General features: G+C 42.0%; 1 long non-coding RNA gene across 3 annotated transcripts in view; it reads left to right on the top strand.

Annotated features, from left to right (window-relative positions):
* Positions 1-3,724: 3,724 nt before the first annotated feature.
* Positions 3,725-17,369, top strand: part of LOC147012046 (uncharacterized) — a 40,103-nt gene continuing 26,458 nt past the window's right edge. The window contains exons 1-2 of one of the 3 annotated variants that reach the window (XR_015051933.1): positions 3,725-7,561; positions 7,779-7,858. This is a non-coding gene — a long non-coding RNA (uncharacterized LOC147012046). Of the gene's footprint in view, positions 7,859-17,369 lie in introns of all 3 variants that reach the window. The other 2 variants (XR_015051934.1, XR_015051932.1) reach the window with 2 other exon arrangements.

The raw sequence follows: 17,369 nt of genomic DNA, 5'->3' as shown, positions 1-17,369 counted from the left end.
TCTCTACGATAAATTTTTTTTTTTTTTACACTTTCCTCATTAATATTATCGAATGCCTGTTCATTATAGCAACAAATTGCTGTATATAATCGCTTTTGTAAGTTCTATCATTTTCAAATCAGGAGCTTGGAGCGATGTCATCATACATGATATGATACGATTTTCCACGATCTACTCTCACGGATTAATTAAAGTAAATCATCGAAATATTAGTTCTGTTTTGAGGATCAGATATCGTCTGGACTAAATAAGTGTCAAAATCTGTTGTGAAATCTGATAGTTTAAAGAAATAACGAGTTTTATAACTAAGCCGATATATATATATATATATATATATATATATATATTTACTTTAAGAAAGCAAGGCTATGTTCCCTCCTCCATACATACACCAGAAAATGTGAAATTTCCAAAGCATTAAACTTATCTTTTTCTCCTGTTTGGAGAATTATAATATCGAGTGAACAAAAAAATTTAAGAATGTGCCAAAATTAACCAGCTTCATTGAGTTGTATGATTTAATGCATTCACCGCTGGACAGGGCCGTATTTAGGGATGGAAAGGACCTAGAGCACTTCAGTATGTCGAGGCCCCCTGTGATATTGAATGTAAGATATGTTAGAAAAACTACTGTAATTAGATTCTTAATTGAATCAAAAGCATTTTTCATCAATAAAATTTTTGTTTAATCTGATCGTTGCCTCGAAACACAAGCCTGCGCTCTGCGATAAACTTGATAACACTGACAGCGCTTTTCAAGATGCTTTGCCAGTACTTGGTCTGCTTTTACACATGTAAAGCCATACTGACATCCACACGTCCTCCGCAGAGCTTAGTTCTTTATGTTAAAGCGAACACGCAGTCCAATATGCATTTTAGAACTTTCGTGTATCGAAACAGCGTGGGAAGCATGGTTCCAATCATTAAAATTCTTGCTTGTAAAAACGGCTGGTGTCACCCTTGGACAACAGCTTGCAAACGTCGCAAAATATGTGGCCTGAAGCAGGAGAGTTGTAATAGCCCTTTCTGCTGAATCTTTTCTCCGTTGAGTACGATGCGTTAAAACAGTGTCTTCGTGCACTTCCGGGATCTGCTGTAGTCTCCTTGCCACGATGGTTCTTGGTACTCCAAAGTCTGCTGGAAGAGCTGCTCATCACAATGCCACAGCTCAGAAGGCCTGTGCTTCACCCAGTAATCAATCATCTTGCCTGTTGTAAAGCCAAGCCACAGCCCAACGTAATCAGGTAATCCTGGGACTGCAGCGGCCACAGCTCAGAAGGCCTGTGCTTCACCCAGTAATCAATCATCTTGCCTGTTGTAAAGCCAGGCCACAGCCCAACGTAATCAGCTAATCCTGGGACTGCAGCGGCCACAGCAGTGACTTCCACATCCTTGTTATCATCACTTCCCGTTCCCTCAGCGACATCGACTTCAGTATCGCTGGCGGTCATATCTTAAATTTCGACACCTTCATTTTCATAAAATTATTCTGCCTACGGCTGAGAAGTTGAAGCGGACCATCCCTTGTATCACTGATCAATTCTCGGCGTCTTCGCAATGACAGCAACTAGTCGATCTGCCTTTTCCTTAGCCTTCTTCCTTTTTTATGCGTTACTGTCATGCACACGGTGATGGAGACTGTCAGGCTGATTACTGTCAGGCACGGTGATTATGTTACATGTTGAAATGAAACACAAGACAGCGATGTAGACATATATTACTTCTACATAAGCAAAACATTTCTAAAACCTAAACAATGACAAATATGTTGAATAAAATATCTATGTTAACATTTACCTACTACCGTTTTTAGAATCGGAGACAAACTCCCGTCAAATTGGAGACAAATTAATTGTTGGAATTTATTCAAACAAAATTTTTATTTTTACAAAAATGTGGAGGCCCCCCCCCCCCCATTTTGTGGAGGCCATGGAGCACGTGTTCCACTGGCTCCCCCCTAAATACAGCCCTGCTGCTCGACATCGTGCCCTGTCCCCCAGAGGGACTGCTTCTCCATAGCATCTGCCAGATCTATGTCTATATTTTTGGAGGTTTTCGCGAGGTGTTCTCTGGGGAATCAAAGCAAATCTGGTGAAAAACTAACTTTTTAAAATAAAGTTATAATGTTTGAGTGGACCGTGAATGATGTTCCATGTGACGTGTGCACCGACGAGCAGGCAACATTGCGGATTTTCTGCAATGGGGGTCGGATTTTGCAAGATTTTCGTACATTATAAATAGATGGGCTCCAGTTAATTTATTTTTCGAAATATCTATTTTTATATATCATCTATTTATATATATATAAATCATTAGAGATGATATATAAAACTAGATCTTTGGGGGTCTCTTTATTTATGTCATCTATAATGATATACATATATATATATATATATATATATATATATATATATATATATATATATATATATATATATATATATATATATATATATATATATATTATATTTTGCATCTTCTGGGTCCTATATATATATATATATATGTATATATATATCATTATAAATCGATGGGCTTCTAGTTTGTTTATTTTTTTTTTATTTCATGGGTGATTAAACTTTGCAATGTCTCTGGGGTTATTCTACAATAAGGAGCAACTCTTTTGTGGATAAAGTCATTATTTGAATGAATACATTTTATTTCATTTACTGCTGAGTGTGCGCTGAAGACCAGCTTTAAAGTTAATGGGATGCTACAGCTTGGCCTGCCATTCTTTATCAACCATTTAATTGCAGTACTTGTTTGAGTGCTTAAGCCACTTGCCGAGCACACGATAGTCAATAGCGGTACTGCACTAGATCATTCTGAGTGAATCATTCACTCACTGTGGATGCTTTTGCCACGCCATATCATTCAGAGCAAGTGGTTTGTGCTCTGTCATCCTGAGCGAGTCCTGGGACTGCAACATGCTCACTTAAGTCCCATCCTGAGCGAGTGGTTCGTGCTCCATCATCCTGAGCGAGTGGTTCATGCTCCATCATCCTGAGCGAGCGGTTCGTGCTCCATCATCCTGAGTGAGTCATTGTGAAACAACAACCGAATTCTGAGCCGTTTGCTGCATTAACGTGTTTTCTAAATTAGCGAGCCAAATCTTTTTTTTTCCACCCGTCACACGCAGCTGTTTATGTTTGTGAACATATCCCTGAAACGTCTATATGAATGCAACATTGTTTTTTTTGGTAAAAGCTACTCAAGGTTTTTGGGTTGTGTACAGTATGTACTGTAGTCAGTAATCACACTGACTCCAACCTGCTGATATCGGCCAAGCACTAGTGTATGTGTGTGTGTGTGTGTGTGTGTGTGTGTGTGTGTGTGTGTGTGTGTGTGTGTGTGTGTGTGTGTGTGTGTGTGTGTGTGTGTTTTATTCATAAAGCATAACATCTGTACTCTCCCCTATCCCCACTCCTCTCTCCCTTTTTGTCCCATCCTTGCTCTTCTCCCAATACAATGCAGCACCCTCCTCCCACACTTCTCTCTTTCTCTCTTTCTCTCTTTCTCTCTTTCTCTCTTTCTCTCTTTCTCTCTTTCTCTCTTTCTCTCTTTCTCTCTTTCTCTCTTTCTCTCTTTCTCTCTTTCTCTCTTTCTCTCTTTCTCTCTTTCTCTCTTTCTCTCTTTCTCTCTTTCTCTCTTTCTCTCTTTCTCTCTTTCTCTCTTTCTCTCTTTCTCTCTTTCTCTCTTTCTCTCTTTCTCTCTTTCTCTCTTTCTCTCTTTCTCTCTTTCTCTCTTTCTCTCTTTCTCTCTTTCTCTCTTTCTCTCTTTCTCTCTTTCTCTCTTTCTCTCTCAGCAGAAATGCAGAAGGAGGCCATTAGGCCCATTAAAGTCGGCACTATGAATCCATGGAATTGAGTATTTCCTGATGAAAGCCCAGCTTTGCTGATCAGGACAGCTCGCTCACATGCATGGATCACCAGAGAATCCCAAGAGTGCTTTTCTATGGACAACTTAAATTTGGGTAAACGGTCACGTGGTGGACAAAGGAAGCATTATAAGGATGTCCTTAAGTCTATACTCAAGTCTTGTGCCATTCCAGCTGTTACCTGGGAACATCAGGCTACAAACAGGTCAGCTTGTCGTAACATTTGCCACAAAGGTCTGGGCCACATTGAATGTGAGGGACAGCGGAGGCAAGAAAGGAAAACCTGCCAACATTCATCTCCGCAAGGACAAGTGATTAAATCCCCAGATGTTGATATCACAGAGGATGCGAGGGGCTGCGATGTTTGCGGCAGATGCTGTGGGTGCCACATTGGACTATTCATCATTCACACAACGCACAATGCTGAGTGAGCATTCCAATGAAGGGAAGAGATTCGTCAAAAGCAATGAATACATGTTTAGAGCATCGAGCAAAGAAGGAGCACATACCATTTTTAGTTTTCGGTATGACTCTGCCAAGGTTCGAAATGCCGATCTCTCAGAAAGAGCAGACACTCTCACCATGACACAACTAAATCTGCACCATGACACCACTGAAATGAAACTCCTTCGAGATCGTGCTTGGGTTCTAAAATCCAAGTTTACCCAAAGCCTGTGATTGGACGCAAAGTTTGTGGACTCCGTGAAATCACAATAACATAAATGACCGAGTTGGGATGTGGCAGCCATATAATTTTTGAAATCTGCAACAGTCAAAATAAGTACCTACGGTAATCTGATTCATCGTTTGTCTTACCGATTTAGCAACATCCGTTCCTTTGCAGGAAGCGGAAGAATTTTAACCCACGGGGGGACATTTGAAAATGAGGATCGGCATGTCTTTTAATATCGATGTACAATTGAACGGAATACCAAATACTGCATTGGAGTCATCGGAAGGAACCCGAAGAAGTAAAAAGTAAGGATGGAGTCATCAGGAGGAATTTGATAGGATTCGGGTTTCAGCCGCTACTTCACTACCCTCAAACCCATTCAGGTGCAGCCAGGTGAGCCTTACAGAAAAATTTATGCAAGAATTCACTTCTTCTGAGAGTGATAGACAAAGCAAGAGAGAAATAGAGTAAAAGAGATGAAAGAAAATAAGAAGCGAGAATTAGAATGAACAAATAAACGAATGAAGCAGTATACTTAGATTGATGTTTGCGCAATCTTGTTTTCATCCATAGGCGTACACAAACTAACATGGACATACATAAAACTTGATGCACTTTGTGTTGGTGGTTGTGGTGGAGGCCCATACTCTTGACAGAACGTCGCTGTGTTCACAACCAGTCGATAGGAACGTTTCCTTGGCTAAGAATCAATCCTGGACAAGTTGCCACTCCATTGCAAGGTGCAGGATTTTCTGCTGAGAGGCCATGGGTAGTGAGTACAATGAGCGTACAAGCCGTACATGGGTCACATGGTACAATGAGTACAATGAGCAGCCATGGGTCACATAGCAGTGAGTACAATGCAACCAGACTTTGCCCCACTCCACCACCAGGCCACTGACGAGTCATATTGTACCGGACGCTGGTAAAACGGCATGGATTCTGCGACCGGCTAAAATATCACAGAATGCATTTATTCGTCTGAATTACATGATGTGGCATCGATTTTTTTATTATTATTATTATTATTTATTCACACAATCTCGGCGCACAATATGAGCTGAAATATAGAGGGCAGAGGAGCAGAATCTCAGACAGTAAGGAATTGAGGAAATGGAAGGGATGATATTTTTAAAAAAGATTATAAAATAGAAATCACAAATCCAACATTTGACTTTAACAGCAGAATCAGTCATTTGTTTAATTTGAGGTGAGGATTCTGTCTGCAAGAAAACATTCACAGAATGAAACAAAGCAAATAAATTCAGAGGATTTGTTTTGCAGTTTTGATTTATTGATCTCAGGAAGTAAAGGTCTTTGGGATGGAGCTTTAGGAATATAAATTGAAAGGAGCTGTAGGAATAAAAGGAAGAGATAAATTTGAAATGAAGTCTGTTCTTGCCAACCCTAGTAACCTTTGTGTAAGTTCTGTGAGAATTCATTCCATGGTTACACCAATCAATTGATCCGTGTGGTTCCGAAAGCCTTGAAACTTCTGTGTAACTGTGAACAACCTGCACAACTTTGTCACCTGCTCTTTTTTTTTTTCTTGACAAGAGCGAGGCTCATGGATTTGTTTAGGCGATCGATAACACCTGGTGATATTTGGCACAACCTGCCCAGGAGGAGTGAGCCAAGTTGAGCATCAGCATCGGTGTACAGGTGGCTTTAAACCAAGAAGGACTGCATACTGGCAGTCAGTGGAGGGTAAAGATTTCATTTTGCCAAAATTTGTCCAAGAGTTGTTTTTTTTTATTTTTTTTTAAAGGCTGTTACAGATGTAGATTCCACCAGGGAAGTTCTGAGGCTGTTCCAATCCTCAATCGCTCTTTGACTGAAGAAACTGCTTCTGAGAAGTAACCTACACCTGGGCTTGAACACTTTCATGGAACAGCTTGGTTCATGGAATTGCAGGTGTGAAGAAGTGCTTGGGGTTGATGCGGTCTAATCCTTTTATGATCCAGAAAACCTGCATTGCATCACCTTGTCTGAGTCTGTAACTTAAAAAGTACATGTTCAGGTGTCTCAGTTTCTATTGGTAGGGGAGATGACGTATGTGAGGGACTAATTGTTTTGCCCTTCTCTGTACCTTCTCAAATTAATTGGTCTGCTACATATCTGGGATACCATGCCAAGTTGCCGTACTCCAAGATGGGTCGACCAGAGACTTAACAGCAGTGGTAATGTAACTTCATCCAAGGTAGTGAAGGTACGTTGTGTTAGCCCAAGTGTCTGGTTCACCCTATTGTGACTGTTGTGGAGACGTGATGATGGAATATTAGGTCCTTGTTGATTGTGATGCCTGTAGATATTTATTTAACGACATTTTCAAGCCCAATTCCATTCATAGTGTGACAATCGTTGACAGCATCTTTGCCAAGATGAAGGGTCTTGTGTTTATCTAGGTTGAAAGGAAGTTACCATCGCTAAGACCACTCCACTACCTTGTCCAGGTCATCCTGAATGGACGATGAGTCATTACGGTCATTTGCTGGGCCGTATAATTTTAGTATCATCGGCATAGTTCTGTACTTTGTACAGTGATCCGAGTTGGTACATCATTGGTAAACAACAGGAAAAGAGTAGGCCCGAGCATGCGACCTTACGCGATTCCAATTCGTACTCTGAGTTGTATACGACTACACACTGCACTCTATCACTTGCTTGAGTACTACTTAACAAATTGATTTTTACTTTTGCACGTGTGCTCAGGATGTGTGGTCAGGAACTGCAAATTTTTTCCAATGTCTCAAGTCTGACTTTCAGAGAATTGAGGGTTGGCGCCTCAAGTACATCCCCAGGGGGATACTGTTCCAATCATTGACAATTTTGTAACTAAATTATTTGGCTCTGATGTCGAATCTCAGCCTTCTCTTGAAGAGTTTGAAGAATGATCATCTGAAATTCTGAGCTCATCATGAAATGTTGTATACAGTACACTGTAATCATGTCTCCTCTTTTACACCTGTATAACAGGGAGAGGAGATTGAGGGGCTCCAGACATTTTTCATGTGAGAGCTTTTTCAGTTTTTTTCACAAGTCTAGCTGTCCTTCTCTGAACTTTCTGAATATTGGTCACCATCTGTTTTAAACTTCATGTTCCAGAGGATGTTGGCTTATTCAAGGTGTGTTCAGACCAGGGCAGTACAGACATTACTGCAGTAAGATTTATTCTGTGAACTAAATAAATGTTCTTTTGATAATTCCAAGAATCTGGTTTGCTTTCAGAACTGCAGCTGATACATGCTTGTGAAAATGGAGCTCATAAACAACAATGACACCAAGATCCTTTTCCTGATGGACCACTTGTATGTTTACCCCCCAGTCATATTATACTCCACCTTCATGTTCATTCTTCTTATTCTTACTATATTCCCATTAATTTAACCATTGTTGTGCCTGGTTTATGTCTTCCCATAGTGTGTTGCATTGGCTCTGGTTTCCAACTTAGTATCTTAGTATCGTCTGCAAATATATGCAAGGGGGCTCTGTACTGAGTCAGGGATGTCATTAATAAATAAGACAAAAAGCAAGGGTCTTATCACACTCCTCTGTGGGACTCCACTCTTCAAAGGTCTCCAGTCCAAATTCTCCCCATTGAGTAATACTCGTTGCTTTCTCGCAGTCAGAAATGCCTCGAGCCACTTGCAAAGCTTGCCCTTAATACCATACGATGTCACCTTCTCCAGCAGCCTTCTGTGGGGTACTGCATCAAATGCCTTTTGGAAATCAAGGTAAATGATGTCAACTGGGTCTCCATTATCCAGTAAACATATCAGCTCATCAAACATCCACTACATTAGTTATAACAATGTGAGTTCCCTTCCAAGGGACTTTTATGCAGCCGGAGTCCATTCGGCCAATCAAAGCCTGCGCAATTATTAGCGACTCAAGGTTGTTTGTCCGTGCTCTATCCTTTTTTTAAAATTTAAATGCTGGGCATCAAGCAAGGAAGCAGCACACAGCATTTTAAAAGTCTTTGGTATGATTTGGCCAGGGTTTGAACCGTCAACCTCCGAGACTCAGAGCAAGCACTCCAACCATGACACTCCGGAGGCTGGTCACGAATATACGTACATGATCTGTTTGGGGTAAATCGGCGTTGACTGTCGGAGAATAAATTGTAAGTCATCATGTGATGAACCAATGCATCCCTCACAATACCTTCCTTGAGGTTTTCCACTACTGGTCAAACTTACAAGTCTTTAATTTTCTGCCAACTTCTTGCTCCCTTTCTGGTCAATCAGTGTTGCATTGGCTGACTTCCAGTCTTGGGTTAATGTGATTTCATCTCGAGATTTCCTAAATATCATACTCGGAGGAGCTGCAATGCTGTTTGTAGTCTCTTTCAGACACCTTGTATGTATGCCATTGGGCCATCTTGATTTACTGCAGTTCAAGTTAACGAGTTTCTTTTTCACGGCCTCCTCTGTGATATCAACATCGAGGGAAGGACTATTGACGTGACAATTCAATTGGGGCACGCTTCCTCGATCTTCTTCCGTGAACACCGAACACGCTGTTTAAGAAGTCATTCAATGTATTTGCCTTCTATTCTAGATTCTATCAATTTCCCATCAGGAAGTGTCAAGTTCCCCACTCTAGTTTTCACTTTCAGTCTGCTATAAGCATATTTCCTAAAATATTTTTTTAATCCTTGCTTTGAGAATAATTTAACTTACCTTCAAAGGCCTTTGAAAAGACAAGTTACAGAGAGGTATGCAACTTGGCCCACCCCTTCTAAATGGGTTGACTGTAGATGGGTCCTGATTTGAAGGTGCAACGCATCCCAAAGTTGCCTCAACAAATTGATATCCAGGAACTGTGAAAGTAATGGTGTGGGTTCATGTCATGTTCCTCATTCTACTTGGAAGTGGCATTCTATCCTGAACCATCCCTTTGGTTATGTTAGATACCTGAGCAGTGTGAAAGTTGCTGGACACCCAACGGACACTTGCTGATAATGATATGGATGTGCACCAGCCCAGTTTAAAATTGTCCTGACCATTACTCATATACCTGATGTTTGCTTACTGGTTAGGGTGGTGGGCTTGCGATCCTAGGGTCGTGAGTACAAATCCTGCTTGGCTGTAGAATTAATACCAAGTGGGGATGACTCAGCCAGTCATCCTTCTGAGGTCAGCAAAATGAGTACCAACTTGCTGGAATGATTGAGCCATTTGAGTGTCCTGTGTTGGAGTGGAAACCCATCCAGGATTGTGCCCAATGGCCGATGAGACTGCTTTGGCAGCACTGATGTTCTGTACAGAGTATGGTCTCAATGGATTTGGATTTTTTGGACTATTACTCTGAGATACAGCACGTTGAGACCTGAACTGTTGACATGACTATACACTCTGCATTCAATCATTTCCTAATGTTTCCACCATACACTCAACTCTTCTATCTATTTGAAAGTCATAAAATGGAATTGGTCAGACTGCAGGACTTGCATTTTTCCAGTCAAATTTCAGCCTTGATAGCACTATGGTGGCATTTTCAGTTATGTGATATTTGAGACTTCTGTGCAATACTTCCTGCAGATAGGTCGTGGTCTTGTTGAGCATTTCTATGAGTTGTGCGACTTCCCATGATCCAAATCCACAATTATCAATTTTGTGCCCAGTCTACACACACACACACACACACGCGCACACGCACACGCACACGCACACGCACACGCACACGCACACGCACACGCGCACACACACACACACACGATGGGGAGAATAGGGAAACTGTCTCAATAAACTTTTTAATCAGTTTATAACCCCACTTCATTGATGAGTAGCTGAGCTGCACATGATCACTAAATATTCTTCTGCTGACATTCACCACTCCAGTTCCCCTTTTGATACACCTGCCATATGATGTACATTAAATGTGAGCTATTGTAATTTGCAGAAGCAATTGGAATCGTTCACGAACATACGCAGCTCATTTTGTCATATTTGGCCCTTGATTCTTCAGATTTGCCATTCTGTTCATTCTGACGGTGATTGCAAGCACCAGATAGGGCACCGGCACGAGCGTGGTTTCTACCGCTCTGACTTTATCCGGCATCTGCCACTAGGCAGGGGCAGTGCAAAGAAAAGAAATTGGATGACTTATCACAGTTCATTCATCACTATTTTTTCCCAGCAACTGCATGAACTGTGTTCTATTTGGAAATTGGACAAAAAAAAGTGTTTTTCATGATTGACATAACAGTACTACAAAAATAAGAGGCCAAAAAAGCAATTTTCCTTGTTTCTCTGAAAGATTATTCATGAATTTCCTCTTGCATTGATTCTCAACGGTTCGATGAACGATGGAAGATGTTTACAAACCAAAAGGCACCCGATGTCCATGAAAATAATACTTTGTCATAATAAGGATAATTCTAAATCACAAGAAAATGTTGTGATGGTAACATTATTGTTAAAGCCTTACTAAAAGCTATTGAAAGCCAGGGTTAGCCTGTTGGTGTTCTCATCTGAATCATTGGCTCATGATGCAGGGAATCCAGGTTCAAATTCCATTAATCTATCCAAATAGAAAACAAAAGTCGCGGTACATTCAAAGTACACCGCGCCCCCCCCCATGCCAAATAAATAAATAACAAATCCTCCAGCGCACAACATCACTGGGGCGCCTTCGATGCCTGGCGATGCCACCTTGCAGCACATAGAGTCAGAATTGGGAGGAAGCAGTGTGCAATAATTGATTGATTAATTGCATAATTAAAACAAGTAAATAATAATCGTAAAATAATTAATTTCTTAATCAATTGGCTAATCGCATACTGAAACCACCACTGTTTCATCTGTGGATGCAAATTTCTCCAAAATTAGGAAAATTAGTTTAAGGGTGATAAAAAGATATTAAAATGATGCCAATTAAACTTAATTGAAAATTAACTTGAAAAAGTATGTTTTTAGCATATAGCACAATGTATTGTTATAAACCTTTAATGCGAAATGTATTCAAATACAACATGATTATTACATCTATGTGCTCAAACATGTATCTATTTTTAATAATATATATGCATTTTAAATGACCTTATATCTCTTGATTGTATTGGAAGGTTACCAGTCTGATAAGTCAAAACACCACTCTTCCCCAAAACAGATTGGCCTTCCAAATAATCTTTAATCTTTATTCAGTAGAATAGAATCATCTGTTATTCGATTTGGCTTCTTCAGGGATTCTTACATATAAATCTCGTAATGTCTCGACAATGTATACAAAAAATATATATTATATACTGGTGTCTGAAAGTCTGGCTGGAAGCAGAAGTCGAGCTTAAATGGAAGGTGTGTGAATGTAATGTCCAGAACTCCTATCAAACTTCAGATCATAAATATTCCCCAGCCATTTGAATTTAAGCTGATTTTTTTTTTTTTTGTATACCTTGTCGAGGCTCGTATGAGAGCAAACACACAATGCACAGCAAGGGGGGCATGAGACAAGAGGGGCGGGAGTGGGAAGGACAAAACAGTGGGGAACAGAGACATTAGGAGATCTGTGGAAGTGAGAGGGATAGGGTGGGGAACATGGGGAATAGAAGATGGGCATTACAGGGACTTTCAGGAAGGAAAGCAGAGAATTTGAAGGAGGTGGGCTTGGGTGGATTATCGGGGGCAGAAAAGATCGAGGATTTGGATGGGGGATGATAAGAGGTGGTGGTGAACAGCTGTTTTGAAGGCCTGGAGGGAAGAATGGGATTGAATAGAGTGAGGGAGTATATTCCAAAGGCAGGAAAATAGAGGAAAGAAAGAGTGAAGGTGAGCAGTGATTCGTGATTTTGGTAGTTTTACCAGAAGGGGGTTGTCGGCGGACCTTGAGTGCCCTGCGGAAATGTGGTGGGGACAAATCGCAGAGAGAGAGCAGGAGGGGCGACGCTGGAGAGGAGACGGTAGAAGACAGAAAGACCACCGACCAAGCTGCGGTGATTGAGTGAGAGGCTCAAAGACTCAGCCTCATTGCGGGAGATGCCAACGATCTGAAATGCCTTGGTTTCTACAGCGTGAAGCCGAGAAAGGTGGGAGGCAGGAGCACCAGCCCAGAGGGGAGAGCAGTACTCCATAAGGCTGCGGACGAAAGCTTTGTAAGTGGTCACGAGCTCAGGTGGGACAAGGAAGGACTTTGCACGATGGAGGATTCCCAGTCGGCGACTGGCTTTGGAGGCGAGGTTTGAAATGTGGCTTTCCCAGGAAAGGTCATGGCAGATAGTGAGACCCAGAAGCTTGAAAGAAAGGACTTCTTCCAGAGGATTGTTGAGAAAATGGATGGGGGGTTTTTCTAAACGGTCCTTTCGAAGACACATAGTGAGAGTGTAAGATTTGTCCGGATTGAAAGACATGTTCCACGTGTTGGACCAGTTTGTGATTTTTACCCAGATCTGCAGTGAGCGAAGAAGCTGCTGCTTGTCAGTCTGAGGGATGACAGATGGTACGGCAGAGGGTGGAGTCATCAGCAAAGAGATATAGAGGATTTTCCAGAGTCGGAGAGATCATTGATGAAAACCAGGAAAATAACAGGGCCCAGAACACTACGTTGAGGAACTCCAGCCAGGAAGAGGGGATGAAAGATCTCCATTTAAGGCCACACGTTGACTGTGACAGGAGAGGAAGTCTGCGAGTCATGAGTGGAGATGGCCTTGGATACCATAGGAAGAGAGTTTGGTGAGCAGGGAAAGGTGCCAGACTGTGTCAAAAGCACGTGATATGTCCAGGGATACTGCTCGGATTTCCTGTCTGGCATTGAGGACTTCCATCCATTGTTGGGAGAGCAGAAGCAGCATATTCAGAATAGAGTGACCTGGTCTGAAACCAAATTGATGATCAGAAATCAAGCCATTGGAGAAGAGGAAGGATTAATGTCTGAAGCGATGATGGATTCCATAACCTTGCTGATGATTGGCAGAAGGCTGATTGGTCTGTAGTTGCAGCGATCTGTTTTTGCACCTTTTTATGCAGGGCAGTGATGTTTGCCGATTTCCGAGCAAATGAGAGGGTGAATAGAACAGAGAGAGGGTGAGCAAGAGCAGAAGAGCAGGCTTTGAGGACACGTGGGCTGATGCCGTCTGGACCGGTTGCAGAATCTGAGTTGAGGTTGGACAGCAATCTCTCCACTTTATCAGGAGAAAAGGACACAGAGTCCAGGGACAGTTGGGTGTGACTGGGTAAGGTGGGTAGAGAAAGCGATTGGTTTTGGACACAAGATTTAGCTGCAAACACCGAGTTTAGGCATTCAGCCTTTTCATGTTTGCTATCAGCAGTGTGGTCATTTGAGGTAAAGGAGGGGATGGAGGGGGAACATACACCAGAAGGATTTGATTAGACACCATCAGGATTTTGAGGAGGGAGAGAGGTTTGAAAGTTCAGACTTGAGATGAGAAAGATGTTGTTTTCTGGCTCTCCTGAGGGTAGATACACACTTGTTTCGAGCTTTATGGAAGGAACTGAGATTACCCTCAGTTGGGTTTGCTTTCCATGAGGCAAAGGCAAGTTGTTTCAGGACAACTGCCTCGCCACAAGCTTCAGTGAACCAAGGGCGGGAGGAAGGGTAGGACAACTGAACATGAGGGGGGATAAATCTGTGCATGAGGGAGAGCAAGTTTTTTTTTGAAAGAATTCCCAGGATGAGTTGATGTTGGAGAAAGTAGCGATAGGAGACGAGTCTACAAGTTTGGCTGCTTGGAGACCCTGCCAGTCGGCTTGAGTGAAATGCCAGACTCGACAGCGGTGAGGTGGTTCTCTAATAACAGCCAGAGAGATGTCCACTTTGACAAGGACGTGGTCAGAAGAACCGATTGGAGCGGAGGAAGAGCAGCAGATATTGTCAGGGAAATTTGTGAAAATCACATCCAGAAGAGATGGAGTACCATTGCTTGAGATCTGGGTCGGGAAGTTGACCGATTGAGTCAGTCCTAATGAGCCGCAGAAAGCTTTTGCTGAAGTGCCATGACAGGTGAGAGAGGTACCCACACCTAGCCAACTGACATAATGACAATTGAGGTCGCCACATATGAGGAAGAGAGAGTTTGCATGAGAAGATAGAAGATGGTCCATGTTTTTGGATAGTGAGGTGTAGATAGTCATCACTGTTAGGTGGACGGTACAGTACACATATAAATATGAGGTGGGAGTGGAAGGAAGCTGTAGCCAGAGGTATTCGTGGTGGTGTGGGGGAGTGAGGGCAGTGCATGTCGAGTGAGGAATAGAGTCTTTGATGAAGAGAGCAACTCCTCCACCAGGCCGAGGCTCAGGCCTGTCATACCGGAGGATGGAGTAACCAGGGAGAGATACTTTGGAGGCAGACACGTCTTGGGCGAGAAAAGTTTCTGTTAAGCAGATTATGTCTGGTTTGTCAGTGGCAACCTGTATGGAAAGATCTGAAAGGTTTGGGCGAAGGCCCCGGATATTTGAGGTCCACACTTTTAATGAAGAGGGAGGGAAGGAGGCTTTGGGTGCAGGGGGTGGGAGGGTAGGACAAGGGGGGAGGTAAGGAGGGTTGTTGAAAGAGTGTGGGGGTTGCAGAATAGCTCGGGGAGGGGGGCGGATGAGGAGGAGAAAAGACTCTGTGGTGCTGGGGGAGAGGGGGCAGAAGGTATTTGAGGAGGTGCAGTGAAGAGATGGAGGTGAGAGGGCAGTGGAAGGAGGCAGCTTTGTGGATGAGAGGGCGGGGGCAACTTTGAGAAGGGTGAGTGAGGGGGTGAATGGTGAGGTGAGAGAGTTAAGGGGGGAGTTTTTGAGAGAGGTGAGATGGAGGGAGGCTTGGAGGGAGAAGAGTGTGATGGTTGCTTTGAGAGTGAGGGGTGAGTTGGCACTGAAATTGGAAAAAAAGAATGGTTGATGGAAAGCGAACATTCATAGCAAACTGGGTATTTTTTTTAAAGTATTAGGTCAGAGATGCGATGAAACACATTTCTTGATGGATGCAATAAAGGCGAATTCAGAGAATGGAGAGAAGAAACGCTGTAACAGTTGGATTTTTTTAGGTAAGGTATGAAGGAAAGGTCGAATTGAGAGCAGTCTGTTTAAATAGCAGAAGAGTAGTGCATTATGATACAGAAAAGAGTAGCACATGTGTGAAAGAGGAAGATTAAGCATTATAAGAGATCGTTTTCATTATTATTATTGTTTGAGAGAGTTTTCATCAGATTAGGTCATGGAAGTGTTGTAGAAAAAAAATCGGGAGGTGAATAGTGAATTTTGATCGGGTGGTTACGGGAGAAACACTTGGCTATGGGAGGTGTATAGTCAAAAATGAGATTATTTATTTGAAATAAGGATTGCGTAACATTTGGAAAAGGGAAGGTTGAAGTAAAATCGTGGAAGTGTGTGGTGAATTTGGAAAGGTAAACGCAGTGTGAAGCTGCTGGGTCGATGAAAAGTACCAGGAAGAGTGGAAAGAGACACATGGTTACAGGAGGTGTAGAGATCGAAAGGATACAAGGAAGATAATTATTTTTTGATGTATTTTTGAAGAACAGGTAAGATTCGGAAATGGAAGGTTGGAGATCAGAAGAAATTGTGAAGGTAATGGCGAGAGAGGGTCAGCTCAGTGGAATAAAGATGGTGTGCCGGCAGGAGGAGGAAGAAGAAGAATAAGGATCGAGACTTGTGAGTGTGCAAGGATAAGGGTTTTTGTTTTTCTGGGATTTAAGACAAGAAATAGTGTTTAGTTGGGAGGGATGGGGGACGTTGGGAAAGTGGGGAAGAGAGAAATTGAAGGTAATGGGGAGAAAATACAAATAAACACGATCGTACACCGATGGGAGGGATGGGTAGGCCTCATGCACCTGGTAAGACAAGGTCGATGAAAACTCACAAAATAGCACGATTTTTTAAACAAAACTGAACTAGGAACACACAGTAACATGTAGGTGAGAAAATAAACAGTTAAAACGGGACAGATAACGACCAGAAACTTAACTTTGAGGTCATCAGCAGAGAGCCCTGAAGGAGACCTGCCGACGCTTCAAACCCAGAACCGGAGATCTCTGAATGACTGCTGCAATAAGGCGATGAATGATCTCTCCCCTTAACCCCAAAACGTCAGCCTTGGCGAGCTGTTAAGTCTAGAGGATGAACAGACACAAGCTTACCGAATATTTATATAAGAATTCAAAATCTCCATCTACTACAGAATAAGAGGAAGACTGTGTTGCTTATTGAATCTCCTCTGAATTCTCCACATCGATATGTTTGTGTTTGTTTCTTTATATTTGTTTTTAATAAATGACTCAAATGTACAAGAGGAATTGAGAATTCTTCGCCACATCGAAATCTGAAACTTTTTGAAAATTAAGTAATGAATCAAAAAAATTAATAATTAATTGATAAATCAAAAATACCCTTTATAGCCAAATCACTTGTTCACCGTCATGTCCAAATATCAGCTTCCAAGATCAAAAGGTGCCTGATATATTGCCCAGATGAGAAACAAAATAAGTAATGAATAAATCGATAATAATTAAGAAATTAATAAATTCATTGATTAAAAAATAACATTTTTGCCAAAGCACATCTTTACTTTTGTCCCCAAATTTCAGCATCCTAGTTCAAAGGATGGCTGAAATATCGCCTAGACAAACAAGAAAGAAATCGGAGTAAAAACTGAGTACTCCTTTCCTTCGGCGCCCAGCGATGACGTCATGCATGGCCTGGATATGGAGTTGGGAAGGAGCGGTGTACAAATAGCTTAAAAGGTGATTGATGCGTTGTGAATAAGAGAAGCTGACGTTTTGGGCCATACCCTTCTTCGGGTAACGATAACCACCCCACTATCTTTATTTTTTTGTTCCGAAGAAGGTCATCTTCTCTTTTA

Source organism: Eptatretus burgeri, chromosome 15, assembly GCF_056783735.1.
Source record: "Eptatretus burgeri isolate ZD-2024b chromosome 15, Ebu_testis_v1, whole genome shotgun sequence".
In the NCBI taxonomy this organism is placed as follows: Eukaryota; Metazoa; Chordata; class Myxini; order Myxiniformes; family Myxinidae; genus Eptatretus; species Eptatretus burgeri.
The sequence above is the reverse complement of the archived record's forward strand: the minus strand, read 5'-3'. Positions and strand labels throughout refer to the sequence as shown.